Source organism: Erpetoichthys calabaricus, chromosome 11 (genome assembly GCF_900747795.2).
Source record: "Erpetoichthys calabaricus chromosome 11, fErpCal1.3, whole genome shotgun sequence".
In the NCBI taxonomy this organism is placed as follows: Eukaryota; Metazoa; Chordata; class Cladistia; order Polypteriformes; family Polypteridae; genus Erpetoichthys; species Erpetoichthys calabaricus.
The window spans coordinates 17115886-17137551 of record NC_041404.2 but is presented as its reverse complement, the minus strand read 5'-3'; the positions used below and the strand labels follow the sequence as shown (position 1 = coordinate 17137551).

Sequence of the window (21666 nt, the reverse complement as noted above, 5' to 3'; positions counted from 1 at the left end):
AAACTTAATTCTGTTCACTTGGATTGCAAGGTACTGGCATTCCTTAAGTTCAGTTCTAGGTTCAAAATTGCCAAAATAAAATGAAGGTAATTCCAAGTGACAGATTGCCAAGGAACTAAAGATTTCATACAAAGGTGTCTATTGAAGATCTGGATCTAACCAGGACAGATGAAGTAGGGGGTACCCCAGCTGGAAAACAGCACAAGAGGATAAAGATATTAGAGTGTGGGTTTTGAGAAACTAACACCTTACAGGTCCTCAGTTAGCTTCTTCATCAAATACATGCCAACTACCAGTGTCATCTGCAACAGAGAAAAGATGACCCTGTGATGCCAACCATGATAAGCTTTTCCAGTCATCTTAAGTTCAATGTCTGTGCTCTTCTGTTCATTTTAACATTTTCTTTGTATTTGCCAGTTTCAGATATGGCCTTTTCTTTGAATCTTTGCCTCTAAGGCCAGTTTGTTTCTGAAACTGCAGACAGTGATGTACAGTTGTACATCTGGGCCTTTTCCTTCTTGAACAAACACATAAGATTAACATTCCAAGGTACCTTAAATGAACACAAACTAAACACTTCCTGACTACACTGACTAGACTCGTTTTCATACCTTAAACCAGTGTTTCCCAACCTCAGTCCTGGGGACCCCCTGTAGCTGCAGGTTTTTGTTCCAACGAGATTCCTAATCAGTGACAACACCTGATAGCACTGATCTCATTTAATTAGCTGGTATTATTTTTCTTTTATTCTACATTCAGAAAATCACATCAGCATGATTTTTACATTTATAAGACATTTAGAAATATTTCTGCTTTTGCTATAGATTTAAATGCTTAACTCTCTTTTGTTGATTTCATTATATTTTGCCCTTTCTCTGTGCAGTTTTTCCCCTTTGTTGTATCTTATTAATGACAAAAATGAGCAGAGCAGACACCGAAGCAAACAACACTGAATAATCAAAGGCTAAAAGTACTTTGGCATCAGACCCACTAATTCGTAAATAATGGATTAATTAAACAATTAGAACACCTAAAAAAGTAGAATGAAAATCAAAATGAAAATATTGTTAAAAAGAAAAAAAACATTATTCCCTTGTAACTGCTTGGTACATTTTAATATTATATATATATATATATATATATATACACACACACACACACACACACACACACATATATATATATATATATATATATATATATATATATATATATATATATATATATATATATATATATATATATATATATTATATTTTACCAAACTTAGTTATCTAATTTCTATATTGTTCCCAAAGCACAGAACTTGGGAAATAACAGTTCACTTAATTACCCCAAGAGTCCAATTAAAACCAGAAGCTGGTTGGAACAAAAACCTGCAGTCACAGTGTGCCCCCAGGACCGAGGTGGGGAAACACTGCCTTAAACTAACCTTATAGGGTTCAAATGGCCCCTATCATAAAACAAAGCTGTCTCTCTTATATTCTCTTCCTTTGTCTTCCTTCAACATCATCTTATGTTATCTCCATACTAACTCACCCCTTACCTTCCAACTTTCTGGCCATTTAATTCTCAACTTCATGTTATTATGTGCCACACCTAGTCTCATCCACCACAGTCATCGGACCAGTAGCGGCTTTAGATTCTAACTACATCTCTGAGCCCTGGACTGTGCTCAAAAGCCCAGACATCGGGAGTGGATGATGAGGTGCTTACTGTATTTACTGTTCCTCTCAGTTTACTAGTGTGGGATCTTTTCCCATTTGGCATTTATTTAAACCTTGTCTACAGTTATGTCACACATTCACACAGACGCACCTATATATTTGCACTTTATATAAAGCAAAAAGATGGGTTATTTTATACTACAAATCAAAATGGGCAAATGTATACATTTAAGGCAATGTAAGGAAGGATATCCAACAGCTGAAGTTTCTTTCAATGCAATACTGCTAAGCACTGCCCCATTAAAACTTTCTCTAAGTAAAAATATAAAAGAAACAAAAAGGTTTTAGTCTAAATAATGGACCACAAACTTTTTCTATGTCAAGTTTCTATGTCAGCAAATACAGCTTTTAGTTTCATATGCTGTACTTAGTAATTCCTCTCAGTGAGGTAAAGAACAAATATCAAAAAGAGAAAAGACTAACTTATAAATCAGATTCCTTCAATCACAATTAATATCAATCATTACATCTTCAGAGTACACAGTAACATTCATTGGTATATTTCCCTAAGGAATTCTTCCTAAAAGTTTATACAGTACTCCAAAAAAAAGATCTATTGTATGCGAACAAGAAACTCCCTTCCATCAAGACCTGCATCTGTTTTCTGAGTCTGCTCAATCCACTTCAGGGTCATGAGGTCCCAGAGCCTATGCCAGCAGCATAGGAGGAAAGAACTGTCATTAAAACCAGGTTTATGACTCTCCGCAGTCCTCATTATTTTTTTATGAAGACACAGTACAGCACTGTAAAACTGAGAAGCAGCTAAGAACAGACAACGTACATACAGTACCTGTATGACATGGCTTATAAATATATTTCTGGGGCAGATGTCACTGCAGTTACATTGCTGTTCATTTGTTTGTTAAATACTGTAACCTTAATTTTTCACTCCACACAGAAACAATGTTTGCTTTCTATTGTCACAAAAAAATCAAATTAACTGCCAGGTTAAAACACAGTCAGGAAAATGAAAGGGATGCCAGGTCCTACTATTTCTGCAGTCACTTTATTCACTTTATAAATGCAATACTTGTTCAAGGTCTCCCAGGTTACGTGGTCAAAAATGAAGTTATAAAAAAAAAAATCATATGAAAAAATAAAACAATTCCCGTGCTTCCCAAGTATGCGTTTAGCTCAAAAAGAAAAATGCTGGGTCAAACTAAAGTAGTTATTAGTGCCCCGTAGTGCTCTCAGAGCACATGACTCACCGAAACTGATGAAAACTGTCATTCCACTCTCATGTAAAGAAGGCGCTCACTTGAACAATGATAAATGATACGTTTGTTTTCCTTTTATTAAGAGATAATGTGATCTGTTGGCCCGGAGGACCGTAAATACACTGACTTTGTTGGTCGCTGCTCAATACTGCAATAAAGTCCCTGATATGCAGGTGGTGCTCAGTGGAGAGGAAAACTAGCAATCATCCTGAAACAGCTGTATCACTTGTCTTCTAAAAGTCAGCTTCAGCTTGAGCCAGAGACAACAAATCAAACCTCACTGCTGTTGAACATTCATAAGCCTGAACTGCATACAGTCCAGAGTCTTAGCTTAAATGCTTAGGGGGGAAAGATCTTGAAATTACCTAAAATATGAGCATTTACCAAATTAAACGAAGATGATTAAATGTCCATCTGTTGCACAGGAATGTAGTACATTTTCTGATCAGAGGTAACTGATGGCACAAAGAAAACCGACAGATCAGTGGGTACTCACAATGAATAATATTCCTGTTGGTGAAAAACATCACAGCATTTTAGGCTAATGTCGCCCTTAAAGCTGAACAATAATAACACATTTTATATTTTTGCATTTTTCAGACTGCTAAAGGCACATTGATTGTTAAGTGCAATTTCAAAATGCCACTTTTGTCCAAGATAATAATAGACAGCAAAAGTAATGTTTAAATTTCTAATTGCTAATTTTACCAGAAACTAATGTAGGTTTTACTTTAGTTAAAAGAAACCATGCAGACAGACAGACAGACAGACAGACAGACAGACAGACAGACAGACAGACAGACAGATAGATAGATAGATAGATAGATAGATAGATAGATAGATAGATAGATAGATAGATAGATAGATAGATAGATAGAGTGGGAACAACAGAGAACCTTATTATATGCATGGGGCCCCAATTTGTACTACAGTCAGGCCCCTGCGAATCAAAAGGATGGTGTGCTCTACTAGATGCATCTGTAATCCAGCTTGGCCAGAAGTGTTTCCAAGTGGACCAGAAGTGACCCCCATAAGTGCTTATTAACTGTTGGCTAATGGGCCAATGATTTTGGAGTCAAGTAGAAGAGTACTGGCCAGAGCACAGCTGGAAGGATGAAGAAAGGAGAGAGGTGCAAGGAATGTTGTTTTGGAGAACACTACAGATAAGTGCAGCAGGCAGGCCATGTTATCGGCATTATTTGGCCAAGGAGGGCTCATTGGAGCACAGATTATGATATCTCTTTGTACTTTGTAATTTGTGTTTGTTTTTATTTGTTGACACTCTCCTGTATGCCTCATTGTTTTAATTCAAGCACCTTCTGTGGAACATATTGATCCTATTAGGTAAGGTACAGTAACAGCTCAAAAGCACCCCCATTTTCCCACAATGGACAGATCTTTATAGTAAATAACTTCCATCCATCCATCATCTGCTGCTTATTCTGGTCCAAGTCATAGGGGCAGCAGTCTGAGCAAAAATACCACAAGTCCCTTTTTCCCGGCACCTCTTCCAAATTCCAGGGGAATACCAATGTGTTCCCAGGTCATCTAAGAGATATACTCTATCCAGCCTGTCCTGGTTCTGGCCCAAAGTCTCTTTCCAGTTGGATATAACCAAAACACCTTCCCAGAGAGGTGTCCAGGAGGCATCCTAATCAGATGTCTGAACCACTTTAACTGTCTTCTTTCAATGCAGAGGAGCAGTGGCACTACTTTGACCTCCTCACAAATGCCTCTGCTCCTCACTCTTTAGAACTTGTTTATACTTCCTGCATGAAAGGGACAGCAACACAATCATGTTTGGAGTAGCGGGTTGATAAGGTTGATTTATCAGGTGTAAGGGTCATGTGGCGCCTCCGCATGAGGTGGGTTTTTGCCACCTGCTGCTCATGGAATTTTTTTCTAATTACACGGTGATAACGATGTGTCACTGTGTATGCAATTGAGCGAATTTAGACTAGAGGCTGGTTATGTAGGTGCCAGAATGATGAACAAAGCATTGTTTCTCCTTGTCTGACATCGTTTTTGTCGCACATGTCAAGTATAAACCTGCCTTCAGTATAAACAAGCCCTATACAGTCTCCTAGTGTTGCATGACAAACACATGCACTTCAGATATTTTTGCATGTCTGTCTTATGCTTTGATGACCTGTTGCCTCATATTAAGCCTCCATTCATCATTCTGGCATGTATGTAACCAGTCTCTCCTCAAAATTCACCACTTTGGATACATGGTGTGGTGTTTGCTTCACCACATTCCATGCGCAGTAAATGGATAAAACCTACTGCACACTAGTGCCCCTGTGTCTGATGTAATCTTTCCCATTGGGCCCTTGCGCCCAGCACAAATGTGTCAAGTATAAATAAGCCTTCACATCACTCCAATCTGCATATTGATTTCCTACTCCCTTTTCCCTCACTCATGAAGAAGACCATAAAATACTTAAACTCCTCCATTTGAGGTAGCACCTCACCCCAAACCTGAAGAGGGCACACCAGCCTTTCCTACTTAAGAACCAGGAATATATTACTATTTGATAGTCTAGAAAGGGTGCTAAAGTCAAAAATTAATCCAGATTGACACACCTATAACAAGAAACAGATTAGACTTGCACAGTATATTAGTGAAATTTTATAGAAATTCTAAAAAACAGAATGACAGGCTGTATGTAACCTGAGGGATTTATTAGCGATTCAACGTAATTCACTTTTTCCTTTCTGAATTATTGAAAACACATTAGAATTTTCCTTCCAGGCCCTTTTTGAGACTTTTTTTCACAACCCTACCTCCACAGGTTAATTGTATTCAGCAGTCTTGTGATGTTCCTTCCTTCTAGGTTTCTTTATTTCTTTGACGTTTATTCCTGCAGGTATAAAAATAATGCTCTTGCTGCAATTTTTTGGTCCTTTGTTGTTTTCAGTACTTTGTTGGTCTGCTACTCTATGAAATATTATAGTTAAAGTCAATTAATTTTGTGGTCATTTAAATTAACAATATATTTAGCAAAAAACAGAACAAGAAAATGTCTAAGTATTGATGTTCTTGTAGTAATTATTCAGTATAATAGGGACATGCTATTTATATACAACTACAAGAAGCAATAACTCTAACAATGCTTTAATGAGAGCATGCCATTACATCCATAACACCTTATGAGCATACTAATAATATAATATTTCATTATTGCTTTTCTGGTAAAAATGATGTAGGGTGTACAAGAAAATAGATTTGGACAATAAACCAGTTAAACTGCTTAGATACTGCTGAATCAATTTAAAATAGTCAAGGTGTGAATGCAGATTTAAAGAGCTGAACAGACGGGAAGGAGTCCACTTTATAAGATTAGGAATTGGGATGTGCTCGTCAGACAGCTGGTTTTTGTTTGGTTTCTCTATAAAATAACAATTCATTTCCAATTTCATACTATTAATAAAAAAAACTTATCTTGCTAAGGAGCAATCAATTGATTCTAGAATGAAGTCAAAGAGTTTTACATTTTCTTGGTTCTTTAGTGCTCTGCTTTGACCAGGGACATGAAAGAAAAATCTTCATAGTGCTTTGATAGCTTGAATCATTTAACCAGTCAATTTTACCCTTGCGGCCAAACTATCTTTATTATCCCACTTAATTGCATTTCCATCCTAAACGGTAATAGTGGTTAAGGTGAACCACATAATAAAAGCATGGAATATGTTATGTTATATTTCATTGAGATTTTGTGTTAGGCAGGATCTAAAAACAGCCACATATACAGCTTCAGACTATTTTAATATCCCCAGTTCTATATAAGCTTCTTTCACAAAGGGGTCCTAAATTGTTTAAATTTAATTATTTGTGTGTATATGTGTGTGCATATTGTACTGTATTTGTACATAACAAAACATACTGTACAGGCAGGTTAGACTTGTTAAATACAATTAAGGGCAAGGGGAAGCCAAAGAAGCAATGCACATTGGGTCAGTCTCCATACCCCATAGATAAGTGAAAACAGAGAAAATGTAAAACATACATGAAGGAGAGACTTTAAAAATCCAGACAGATGATGGCTGGAAACAAGATTATAACCTAGCATCCTGGATATGTGAGGCAGCAATACTTATTACTGTGCCAACATTCTTCCCCAACATAAATAAACAGATGTTGATAAGCAGACATGCAGTAGAAACACTGTAATTGCATGAACATTCTCCTGGGCAGCAGAAAATAAGAATGGATTGTTCCGTACTCATTTCTTTTGACAGGAGAGTAAGTAACTAAATAATAATTTAGCAAGATTACAAAATTAAAAGCTAAAGTTTAAATTTTAACAATAGTTACAATTTTTCTGATTGTTTTACACAGGGAAATTATACTGTTAGTGCTCAATTTAGAGTTTGCAAATTTAAAGTACTACATACAGATCTTTCTACTGTATCTCTAAATATAGTTTTTCCTGGTTGGCTCCAGCAATAAAGACACGGAAATCTAGGAAGGAATCTCTAGCTTTGCTGCTGAATCACAAAAAACATAAGCAAACCAACTCCTAGAGAAATTAATTCTAGCTGATCATGAATTTTATCCTGCCATACTGTATCAATCATCTTTTCTTCTAATCAAGACTTTAGACTGGTTTGCTCTAGTGCTGATCATCAAAATTCATCAAAGTGTTTTTTTACAGCGAATATGCTGTGTTCACTGGTGACCATGTTAGCAGAATATTTTTTCTAGAAATTCGCCATCCAGCCATCTTAGATGAGCACTTTTTTCTTATTGCCCCATGATACTTTGCAAGGCCAGTGTTACATCACAGAGCTGTAGCAGCTATATGCAGAACTTTCATGCATGCCTACTGTAAGATTGTTGCCGATCTGCCTCACACATGAGTACTCTCAGGACCCAATCAGTACTGTAGCTGGATTTCTATCCCGTATGTCTTAAAAAAAAAACAACATAATTATGATTTGAGGGAGACATTAGCTGACCATAATTAGTACTGCCATCACATATATAAAATTGATCCTTGTGCCCTAGCAGCAGCAGCACCGCATGGTTAATTTGCGTACATAATTTGTCATGTGTCCAGGTATGATCTCAAAACAAGCCTTAAATGAACACCCCATCCCCCTCACCCCCACTCCAATCAGAATGAGAACCTATGAAATAATAATAATAACAAAATATTTATTATGGTTCTTCATTCTTGATGGAAGAAAAAAGTGTGAAGCATCTGCACAGATGCATGGGAAACGAAAACGATATTCCAGATACATTCCAAACCCAAACTTCAAACAATGGAATGAGCCAGTCTCACTCTGTCACTTTGTGGACACAGCCAATGTGTGCTCTAAGATTGGAATTCTTTAAACACATGGCTCTATATTTTCTTTACTTATTGCTAGTCTCTTACCATTTGTTGTACTTTGTGATATTCATCACATCTGCATCTTTTGCTGTTTGATGCATGGCGGAGCAGTGATCAGTACTGCTGCCTCAGAGCCAAGGTAACATTTTTTGCCACAATAGACAGTCCAGCATAGGTGGCAGATGCTTCTTTAGCCCTCATGGACACTTAAAAGACAATTGCACTATTATAATCCACTCAAAATGAGTTCAATTCCTCCTTCTTTAACTGCAATGCATTTTATGGAGTTTGGCAAAGTTCCCAAACATTTCCACGATTTTGCCAAACTTACTGTGAAGCGAAATCCATGGTGTTCGCTCATCAGTATTATTCTCATAAGACAGCTTGTGTTAAAGCGTATGCTAAAATGGATGGTGGCGTTTAAAAAGTACAAATGTATGCCAAAACCATATTGTAAAAACGATTCAGATTAAATTTTGGTTGAAGCTGATCTGAAAGTCACTGCTGGTTTGTGGCACTTCTCTTGTACTTTGAAGGTATTGAATGTTTATTTTTAAAGTATAAAAGATCTGTCAGTTTACAGCTATAGCTTGACAGTACTGAAGGAGCCCTTCATTGGCTGTTTCTTTTATGTCTTTTTAATAATATAGCTTTGGAAAATTGATTGCTGCTGTATACCTATGGGACTCTGCTGTGCAGCAAAAATATTACTTTGTCATCTGGCTGCCAGTTCATCAATCTGTCATCACCAGTCATTAAACACCAAGGGAACAAAGTGCCAAAATGTCTTGTAGAATAATTTTTATTAAGACACAGAATGTCTGTGCCCAAAAGAGCACCACTGTATTCAATAAACTGGGAAAGAAAATTTTCTTAAAAATGAATGGAGGCAGAATATAAGAGAACAACAAGCAAAGCTTTTTTTGAGATATACACAATAGCTCTGTAATTTGGATTACTGCTCTTTCTCAAAAATAGGTTTCTGGGAATTTCAGTTTTCTGACTTTTACATAATGTTTTCAAAATAATATTAATTTACACATGTGCATTCAATGGATTGTATTATGAATACTCTCTGGAATTCAGAAATGCATAAAAGAAAAGGAACAAACAGAAAATAAGGGAGCAAGCAAAACTCATAGTCAAACACCAGGCAAAGTATCCAGAAAATATGCTGCATTCGACTAAAACTCAGACCTCATTATTTCTGACCTTGGACTTGAAAAATGGAAAGAAATAGTGCACAGAACTCGGACTCCTAGTTACAAACTTGCGCCTGATCTCTCAGTTCTGAATTTGTCAGACTTCAGATTGTGACTTCAATCCAAAATAGCGACATACACCACGAACAGATATGTACAGTAACAGTTTATAGGTTTAATATGTTTATTAAAAAATGTACTTTAAATGAATCACCTCAATCCATAATACTAAATATTGAGAAGGCAAGCGTTAACATTAACAAAATGAACAGTAACAGACCAACCAATGTTTGTACTTTGCATTCAATGTAGTTTTGGGAAGTTTTTAAATTGAAGCTTCTTGCTCATTGGTTTCTTTTTTAAACTGGACTACTTAGCATTTGTTGCTAAAATACCTACGGAGGTTGCAAAAAGTGCAATTACGAGTTCCAATTTCTCCACTCCATTGTGTGGCAAATGCAAGAATAAAACACAAAGTGAGATCATCACCTTAAAGGGAAAGTTATATAAACATTTAAAACATTTAAAATGATGCAGATGTTCAAAAATGTGTTAAAAAAATAACCATTCAAAATATAACACCCACATCAAAAAGTACCAGTACTGGTATGGATCTTAGCACTGCTGACTGACAACTCTAAGACAATAGGTTGAAACCACAGAGTACTCTCTGGTAGTGCAGAGTTCTCCCCATGTCTGTTCTCCTCATCTCAAGAATGAGATGTTAAATTAACCTTTGGCTCTAAACTAGCCCAATAGAAGGAGTGTATATTTGTATAAAAATGAGTTTCCAGTGTTCACCCAAGTAGCCCTAGCTCCCTATGATCCACCAAGTGAATTGAGCCATTTTCAGCTAATGGATGGATGATTTGCAATTATTGTAGCATTTGCAGGGCTTGGTTTTGCAATGGAATCACAATGACATTCGACTCTGAACATCTGCACTATGGTAACAGCCAGCACCCACCTGTGAACCCACAATGTGTAAATTACAAGGACCCTCAGAAGCAGCTTCTTTAACTCATTGAGCTAATAGGAGAACTCCTACACTCGAGCATTTAGAGGCTACAGCTAAGCACTACAAATAGCTTAGCAGACATCACTAAGAAGCACTCTATCTCTTCCACAGCCCCCACCTTTTGAATAGTATTGCCACTGTACTTCAAAATGCAAATCCAGCTGACTACATCATTTGTTTTGTAGTGGAATTACACAGAAATTAGTCCCAGTCTGCACATTTGTAGAAACAGCCGGCAGCTAGCCACAAACCTATGATATCTGGATTACAAAAGCCTTCAGAATCATCATTTTATGACATTAGCTATATGAAGAGCCCCTACGATCGATCACAAATGTAATGACTGTCTCTAAGTAGTGCAAGTGGCATGCTTCCTGATGACATCCCCTGAGCTCTCTCTCACTCAGCTCTTCGCTTTTGCACAACACTGTCACTACAAGTGTAAGAATAATTTCACATTACAATTGAAGAACTAAAACTGTTACTATCACCCATTTCATCAACTAGAGTTAACATACTAAATTTCTGCAATTGGATGAACAGGTATCTACTTGTCCACTTCTATGATGCACTTCTGGGAGTACAGGCAGAAGTAAGTAAAAAAAACAAAATAAAAATTGATACCTGACAAATGCAACAAAAGGATAATAGTTCAGCTGTATCACAGAGTGGGAAGCGCACCTGCTTTTTTAAATTCAAGCTTCCCTGCTACAAAACAATTAAGAGATGGATCATAATGTGAACATCACTAGGGTGAAAACCAGTGGAGAGGATATTGATACACTAAAACTAGAACGCACAGCAAACTCGAAGTCATAAAAAGATTGTCACGTATTCTTGAACTGTAATTCTCTCAAATAAACACATTTAGATAGATAAATTTACAATTCATAAGCTCTGATGCTATAATCAGCTATTTAAAATGTCACAGTGATGGCATCATTGATTCCAAGAATTAATAAAATAACAGTGGGAGGTCGAGCTTTTAGTTACAGGGCCCCTAAACTATGGAATGGTCTGCCTGCTACTATAAGAGATGCCCCTTCTGTCTCAGCTTTTAAATCCTGGCTAAAGACTCACTATTTCAGTTTAGCATATCCTGACTAGAGCTGCCTATTAACTGTACATTCTGCATCTCTGTTGTTATTCATTAGCACTAAAACATAAGTAACATGATCGTTATAATTTGTTACTAACCCTCACCTATTCTGTTTCTCTTCTTTGTATTCAAATGTGGCACTTGGTGCCACAGCCCACCTGCCAAGTTGCTTTGCCTGCCTAAGGTAAAGTCATTCCTGATGGAGGATCACAGGAATTGTGGGGTAGAAGGGTCCTTTCATCGGATTGGCTGGCCCAGTGCTGTTTCAGCTGTGGAATGGCCAAATGGGGGAGGCAGCTTGATGGCTGAGGTCTCCAAGACTCTAAACAAATCCAAATCATATTATGTGATATCATCTACTGTTAAAGTCTGCTCCGTACTTGTAATATTTTTATTTTTATACTGTATTGAGGATTACTTGTGTTCTGTTCTGCGTATTATATTGTATTGACCCCCTTCTTTTTGACACCCACTGCACTCCAACCTACATGGAAAGGGGTCTCTTTTTGAACTGCCTTTCCTAAGGTGTCTTCCATTTTTTTCCTACTAGGGTTTTTTTTGGGAGTTTTTCCTTGTCTTCTTAGAGAGTCAAGGCTGGGGGGCTGTCAAGAGGCAGGGCCTGTTAAAGCCCATTGCGGCACTTCTTGTGTGATTTTGGGCTATACACAAATAAATTCTATTGTATTGTATTGTATTGTGTCATGCTGGAGCCATACTCTGGGAAACCAAGTGATGTGACTCAACAAATGCAACACAAAATGAAGGTACCTAAGTAAAAACAAAATGAGACTGCAGTAAAATTAAAACAAAACAAAAAAACTAATTGCATAATTCCAGAGGCTTAATAAAACAAAATTAGTTATGTCCAAATATTCTCCAATTTTGAAAATTTCCAATTTTAATAATAAACACATTAGGAAGTTATTAATTGAAGCAGAATAATATTTTCATTTCACCTGCATCATAACATATGGGATTTATTCAATTTCTTTAGCATTCCATCAAGAGAATGTCATCATTGTTCATATTTTGACATGGTTGACATAACAGCTTCAGGATACTTAAATGCTCCAACTGTATATTCAGTTTTGAAATCAATTCATCTGTTACAGGGTCATGGGAATTTGGAACATACACTGAGAAAACTGGAAGAAAACTACACCTTAAAAAATAATAAACAATGCAAATATTAGTAATTAAATTATATATTTTTAAATGAATAAAGCAAATGGTGCTATACTGGTGAAAAAAATAGAATATACCTATTTCAATGACTGGAACATAATTAAATAGTGGTGATTTTCATTATATTAACTGAGAAGTACAAAATCAGAATCATAATAAACAAATTCATACAACTGATATATTCTAACATACTATCAATGATTCACTTTAAATAATATGTACACACTAAATGATAGTTAATATACAGTTTCATTTAGTGATTTTATCAATGAAGAAGTAACAACAGTCTTGAGTAAATGGGAAGTTCCTATAACAAAGCAAGTATGAAACTAAAATGCTTCTTGAAAATTTCAGACTAACACTGAATAGCTGCACACACACACGCACAAGCGCACACACATTCATGTACCAGATACTCCTCCACTTTATGCGCTTGGCTATGCTGAGCTGGCATCAGTCATATAAGCTCATCTTCCCACACAACTCAGAAAACTTTCACACTTCTATTTGCAAATGAAAAAGCAAATCCATCAGTTTAGTCTTCATTGCACCCTTTATCCTGGTCTGAAAAAAAAGTGAGAACCACAATTTGGACAGAATGACTGGCTGGCTTTTATTGAAAGCACAAACGGGTAATGTAATGCAGACACAATTGAACTACTGAAGATTATTATGGTAGCCTTTTTTTTATTTAACTCATGATGGTCCGTTACAATTATAATGTACAGCAAGCCACAGCAGATATTTGTACAAGTTACTGATTGTACACTATTTTACAACAAGCAGCATTAATAGATAAGCAACTGTGAATCTAATAAGTATATGTATAAATATTTAGTTTTAAAGCAACTAAACTTCTTAATATTTTAGTATATATGTCATAGGGGATCATATCAACTAAAGACTAAGAGCAGGAACAGGCTAGAGAAGTACCAAGGCAAAGGAGGCACCCCAAAATAAGTACAGCCCAGAGACTGAATAAACCTTAATTTTGCACGGTCAAGAGGACCAGATTTAAGTACATGCAGCATTAGTAGACTTAATGCTCTGGGTGCTTATATAGCTAGCCAAGGATCAGCCTCCATTTGCTGTCATACCAGGAGATCCAAGGTTGTGAAAGATTCCTAGAGCCTTAGGGCTTGGTTGTTAGCATATGGGGTTTATTGGCTATTAGGCACTGACTGGTTTAGTGGTGAAAAGATGGCTAGAGTCAACAAAAAGCAGCACTGACTTTACATTCTTCAGAAAGGTTTGTGAAAGGGGAAGGAACTGTGTGTTAATACTGTTCTATAACAGACACTGGGTTAATTAATGACAAACATCTCACTTTGTTACTCAGTTTGCTTAGTATGGCACAATGACAAAAATATTACACATTCTGAGCAGTAAATAAAAAAAAAATCATGGAACTGTGTTCAGTGTATGCAATTCTGTAGATACAGTATAGTGGATGCTTCGCTCTGTTATTCACTAAATATGCCAAGCCATTAAGCACATGCTTCTTCAAATATGTTTGTACAAAGTGTAGTAACAATGAATAGCAAATGAAAGATGAAAAATAAGAGGACAAAAGTCAGCAAATGAAATGACGTGTAAAACACTCAACAAAGAAGAAGGTCTTAGATTCTGCTGCCAAGCTGTTGTTTGATGAGATGCATTCCCTATGCTTATCTTTTCTGAAAGCAGCAATTTTTCTTCACATAGTCTGTATAGTCTAGTTATCTTTTAAATATCATGTAATCATCTCCATTTGACTGCTGTTACTCACTCTTACCAAAGAAAGGGGAATGTTTGACATTTAATTCTGCCATGTCTTCTGTCTGACAAAAACAAATGTCCCTGGTTGAAATGTTTAAATATTGCATGAGCAGGCACAGCATGTCTAACAGGGCTACAGTATGAATAAATGTGCACCCTGCAGACATCCAACATTTTCAAAAATGTGCACAAAACTGGAATGTGCTCTGTGAACACAACAACATATTGATCCAAAGCAGTTCCCCCGGATCACTCATCGGCTGAACAACAGTGAGAAAGAAAATGATGGTGTAAAATATGCAAAAAAAAAAAAAAGCTCTGTATAGACCAAAGTCTTTTAGCTTTACTTGCACTACACTGGATTGAATATACCAGCATTCAATGGCAAGGCTTCAATGACTGAAATGTGCCAGTCTGAGCTCCTCCATAATTAACTTAAGCGTAAACATTTCAGTAATTATTTTCTATTTCATATGCAGACCATTCTCTTTATCCCATGAATACCATATTAAAGGCTGATTAATTCATACAGAAACACATTATGCACTGACATTTTCAAAAGCAAAACATGTTCTAAATATGACTGGGTATTTGTATGTAATACTTTTCAACCATTGTGCCTATTTTCTAAAACCAAACTAATTTAATTCATATTTGAGATAGAAAGAAGTTTGAAATAAACAGAATAAAATGGCAATACTAAGATGATTATATTTATTTGATGTTTTGATCATTTTCTATCTGACCAGTATGAGCGGAGAATTTAAATGTCTGTGGCTTGAACATTTGATTTTCAATTCAGTTTTTACATTTTTTCATCTTTCCATGCTCACTTGAAAGTTAATACAGAAAATACTTTCCTAGCATTTAAAGAAAAAAAAATTGTTTAACCTGTTTGACTCCTTAATGGCGATAATTGCTGAAGGTGGATGTTACCTGCATAAATTGGTGAACTTTCTAGGAATATCATCTGAATATGGGTAAATAATTCTCCGAAACTAAGAAATTTTCTTGTTTTACAAATTATATATTGATATTGTGCTAGGCAGTGGGTCTGAAGATAGGTTGCCCACCCAGACTGCAGAGTATGATATAATCCTTCCACAGCAACTTGTGGGTGACAGTGCAATACGATGGAAGCACCTCTGATCCCTTTGAGATCTGTAGTGGAGTGAAGCAAGGCTGTGTCCTTGCTCCGTCACTACATTTTCTTCCCTGTGCTCCTGAAGCATACCTAGTGCTCTGCGAAGGAAGGGATTACCTACACACTAGATCAGACTGCACACTGCCTAGCCCTAGCCTAGTGTGCAAGTCTATCATCAGAGAAATGGTGTTTGCTGATGATGCAGTAGTCAGAACCCATTCACAGCAGGGACCTCCAGTGCCTAATGGATTGGTTTGTTCAAGGCTGCAAAGACTTTGTTCTGACCACCAGTCTGAAACAAGCCAATGTAATGGGGCAAGATGTTGAGGCACCTCCAATCATCACTATTGACAGCTACGAGTTCACCAACCTGGGCTCCACCATCAGCAACAACCACTCCCTGGATGATGAAATCAACAAATGCTTTGGGAAGGCCGCAACAACTTTAGCCTGTCTCACTACACACATCTGGGAGAACATCAAACTGACAATCAAGACCAAGATGGCTGTCCACAGTGGTTGCATGACCAGCACACTCCTGTATAGCAGCGAAACCTGGACAGCATACGCCAGGCAGGAGATGTGACTTAACACCTTCCACCTGCGATGCTTCTAACGCATCCTGACCAACACTGAGGTTCTGTTCTGTGCTGGCATACCCAGCATGTACACCCTGCTCAGGCAACACAGACTGCACTGGCTTGGTCTCATCTGCTGCACGGATGATGGTTGCATCCTTAAAGACATCCTCTATGACTAGCTAGTGTCAGGCAAAAGAACAGCAGGCCACTCTTAGCTGAACTACAGGGATATCTGTAAGCGGGATATGAAGCCCTTGGATATTAGCGCTGAGTCCTGGAAAGAACCTGCAGCTAATCGTTCAAAATGGAGAGGTATCTTGAAGCAGCACCTCAGATCTGGAGAACAAACACTGCAGAAAGAAGAGGTGGAAAAGTGAGCCCACAGAAAACAACGCTGCTCCACAGACAGAGCTGAGACCACCCATAAGTGTGACCCTCTGCAACAGAGATTTCAACTTTCACAAACAACACGGCAACAACAACAAAAACAACAACAGGAAGGGAAGCTGGAGCACACCATTCCAAAGCTGCCTTCAACTGATGGAGGACATACTTATTTACTGTGTCAGGTGAGTGAAATGATTGATATTTTTGTCCTATGTTGTCGATTTCTTATAATTTGTATACTTTTGTTTTGTTTCTGGCAATATTTATGGTGTCTTGACATCACAGTATTATATATACCAGAATGTCACTTTTTCCTATAAATGCTAGTCCAGTAAAATGGTAAGATTATCAATTCTTCTTCTTTGTGAATAAAGACTGGTTCAGTTAGATGCACCAATTTACTACTCTCCAGCAATTTGAATCTTTTTGTGCTTTTTATGTTGTGGTTTTTGAGCATTTTGAGATCACATATTTTGTGCTATTTTGACTCTTTTGTTTTACACCACTGTTGTGTTGCAGTGCTCATTAACAGTTAGATATTGTAGACAGGGATTCAACACACTGATTATATGACATCAGGTGAGCGTGGCAAGTCCTTGTGGGCTCTACAATTAGGATTCTGCTCTAACTCCATTTTCAAGCATGGTTGATGGTCTATCATGAATTTTATGTGCAAGTGCTATATTTTCTAGGTGACTCAGAGATGTGTTTGTGTTTTTTTGCTTTTTTTTTCCTTTATTTGTGACAGGTGAGTCATGAAAAGCTATTTCTGTTTAACAGCAAGTTCTAGTAACAAATAACATTAATATGTTTACAGATTATTAGAAAGTCATTTTCATATTTCCTTGTTTTCTTAATAAAATAACACTAATGTTGATGCATCATGTCTGAATACGTCTTTATATTTCCGTAAAGGTGTGTTAATCTGGAAGTTGAATAGAAACTTGGTGCAAAACTTTATTAATGTTTAATGTGTTTTCATGCAGAGGCTGCTATTATAATTCTTTTGCGTTTAAAGACATCTGCACTTGTATGAGATGATTGCTTCATGATGGCTGGCACACTGCCAGTTTTTTAAACATGACTCACTACTTTATTGCTAGTTCTTCCCTTTATTCCAGAAGATGGGTGCTGTAAAAGGTTTTAACAGAGAGATACCATAAGCCCCAGTAATTAATTTGTCCTAGTGTAACAAGGGACAGTTTTTCACCCCAAGCAGAGAATATCTCAGTATTTCTGCATGCTGAATATTCAAATGTGTCTAAAAGTGAACAGAGTAGATATTTATAGCCTTAGAATCGGGCATATCATCACATCACTTTCTGTCACATTGTTAGCTAAGGGCCTCCCTGAGGATTTATTCTTAATAAGCCCTTCAAAACACAACTAAACTCAACATGAAGTGTTACAGCCCTTTTAATCCTTTTATAACTTACATAAAAATAACAATAAATGTTAATACAGCCAATGTATATTTTGTTTTATTTATTTAACAACCTGAGGATAATCACTTGGCAGGTTATTTGAAAGGCGAACATAAAGATGACAATAAAACTCCAACTCATTGGTATTGATTATGGTATGGTATTTTCCTCTTAAAAAACGTAATGGCTCATCACATACATTCATTTTCTAACCTAGTTATCCAGTATCAGGGTCATGAGGAGTCAGTACCTATCCCTGCAGCACTGGACACAAATCAAGAAATAATCATAGACAGATGGTGGCAGATTCTAAAATATCTCAACAGTGACCAGCTTATTAAACAATGTGCTCTCCGTGGGACTGCATATGTGAAGAGTGTTTCCCACAGAGAATTTACATATGCTGTCGTGACTAGACTAGACAAATATTAAAAAATAAATCAAACTACCAAGAACTGGGATTTCAAAATCATATAGCATTTTCAAAACTGCTTAATTCAGTCCTGGGTGCAAAGCAGGAAATAGGCCTGGACAGTTTGCTAGACAGTTGCAAGCACCACTCGCATACAAATGCACAATTACATGAGGTCAGTCTGGTATTGCAAATTAATATAACAGTTTTTGAGGATAAGGGAGGAAAACAAGAGTAATCCTGGAAAAAAAAAATCACACCAACTGAAGGAGAATGTACAAATTCCACACAGAAAAGAAACAGGTATGTGATTTAAATATAGCTAGATTTGTGAGACAGCAGTGCTAACCACTGTGCCATTCTGCCCGCTGATTTTAAAATAACTTTGTATTATGGGTATTCACAATAATATAATACAAAAAGTGGTGTGCGGTACACCAGTAGAAACAAGACACTGGTTGAAGTTTGTCAACCGGTAGACATTTTCATAAATCATTTTAGTGTGGTTGAGCACATCAGGAAGCAACCTTTGTTACTTGTTCTTCTAATATAGCCAAGCATATGCCAGTGCAACTGTGAAGATAAAAACAAAGGCAAAGACAGAGTAGCTTTATAGCCTACATGTCCTAAAACCGATAGTGTGTTTATTTCAGTGATTACATTTAGATAAACCCTGCCGGTTGGGGTGGAGACATGCGTGCTGAAGGAGCTTAAAAGGAGGTACGATAAACAGTGCACTGAGGGAGCCAGAAAAGAAAAGAAGATGGCTGGTGTGGCATGAAGGCTCATGAGGACAGCAATCCTAACTTGAAGATGAAGCATCTCTCAAGGCTAACAGTAGGAGATAATCAGGGTCCTTTCTTAAAGGGACAATAAACAGTCTTTTCCAGTACCATTAAACAACTGCTTGTTTCAGTGTGTCAGTCCTTCCTCCACCATACGTGATGAAGCAACTTACATTCCTTTCTTGTCAAAAATGAAAGCTTGTATGCAGTTTACAAATGTTAAATAAGTGAACAACTAAAATAAATGCAGAGATGTGAAAAACTAGAAAAACAAAGTAGTACAGAGCCAATGACAATTATTCTGCACTGACATCAGAAAATAAATTTGTGATACAATTTAATGAATGCATGCTGCTACTTTCCACAGTCTGTGTTGATTATAATAAGGAAGCCCTGGATTTACCATTAAGCAAAAAAAGCTCATGTTTAGTGCACCAAAGGAAAGGATGCACCACAGAGCTTTTACAAACGTTGGAGAAAACTTTTAAGTATAAATAAAATTATAAGTAAGCAACATTAGGCTTTACTTTTAAATATTTTGATCTATGAATGTTGAAATGCTATACACCTTCAAGGATAACAAGATACTGAAAATTAAGATGTTTTATTTCATACAAATTATGATATTTATTCATCAGAATCACATTTTAAAGAAATTGTCCACTAACATCAATTTCTATAGAAAGAAGATTTTGATAATTATGCTCTTAAGGTTGATTTCAGTAGTGTGACAAGAGTAAAAGTTTTCTTTAGTAGGCTGGATAATAAGGCTTGTTCTGACTAGGATTGTCATGATACCAAAATGTCAAGCATTGATATGATGATAAGAAAGTTTTGACATTTTAGATACAATTTTCAATCCCCAATACAGGGTGTAATGTAACTAAATAAAAATTTTAGTCATTAAATGCAAATACATCAAGTAAAGCAATCTTTTGTAAAAGGTAAGAGTAAAAGTTCTGTAAACCATAAAAAGTAAAGACATTCAGATCTGGTCAAAAGCTTGTTTTACATTGATGAAAACAAATATTGTAACTGAGATAGTATGATGAAATGTTAGAAATGTCATTGAATGTTAACTGAATAAGTACTGCAATCTTCTTCTAAGCAGTATACATAGAAATATTAAAAACAAGCAATAAACATTCAAGTAAAAAGGGCATTAATGTGGTCTTTTATAAACAGTTTTTCAGAACAGTATTACACTAAAAGACCACTAACAAACTTAAAGGCTTTACATAAATGCAAAGAGTAGACATTCCATTTTTGTGTAAAAAAACTCCAATGTCTTTGTAAGTTTCTAATTTTTTGCAGGAAAGACTAACATCTCAAGCTGATCTTCTGCATAATAAAATAAAAGAAAGTAATGCACTATATAATGATATAATGATTATATCGTGATATAAAATTTTTGGCTGTACCACCCACCCTAAATACAATAACAACAATATTAGTTGTAACACAACAATTAAAATATTTGTACATGAATGTACATATCTGTGCACAGTTATAAACAAATTAAAAAATAAATAAATAATCTTTAAAAATCCACTGGTGATTTCTTCATTGGTAGACATAATTTTCAATTTAATAATTCCAACAATTCCTGTCTGAAAGCAGCTAAGTACTAATTAACCTTTGTGAATTTTATATTATCATTATTATCATGTCATGTAGCTGGAGGTTTTTTTCCATCATCGTCAGCTGTTTCAGTTATGCTCCGGATGAATTTGAGGGACTGACAAGGGGATCGACCTTAAACAGGGTGATGGATGTGGGTGCCTGACACTGAAAAGACACTACACACTACACTACACTACCACATACAATTATAACATTTGGACTGTTTAACTATCTGTTTGATTAAAAGGTGATAACTAAACATGAAAAGTAAATGCAATATGATACAAATTCCACAATACTTTAGTACAGATAATAGTCCTAGTAGAGCAGCTTGCAGTCTCCATTAATCAGTCATTTTTTATTTTGAATAGTGACATTCACTGAGTAACCCCATCATAAGGTAGTTCAGAGGCAAACAAGTTAATCTGAAAACGAAATAGTAGGATCTCACTTGCTTCAAAGAAGTCTACCCATGAAAAGCAACCAGACAGGCCCTCGATGGAGAGGGCAAGAGACATACACCGAGTCCTCTACTATGACACAAACACAGCTCTTTATTGCCATTTTAAAACAAGTCATCCACTTGTTGAATAAGCTCATCATTCTGGCTGACCTCTGAAATATACTGTCTTAAACTTAGCCTCCTGTAGCCTCTGCCTACTTCAGTTACTTTGAGTCTCCAACCCCTAGTAATCCGGTAGCTGAGACATTTCGTTCTTTAAAACTCAGATCTCAATCAGTATGTTTTGTTGATTCTATAAC

At 36.4% G+C, this 21666-nt stretch overlaps 1 protein-coding gene across 2 annotated transcripts in view; it reads right to left on the bottom strand.

The window, feature by feature from the left end:
* gabrg2 (gamma-aminobutyric acid type A receptor subunit gamma2) overlaps positions 1 to 21666 on the bottom strand; it is a 175973-nt gene that overhangs the window by 43186 nt on the left and 111121 nt on the right. The gene's annotated exons all lie outside the window — the stretch shown is intronic.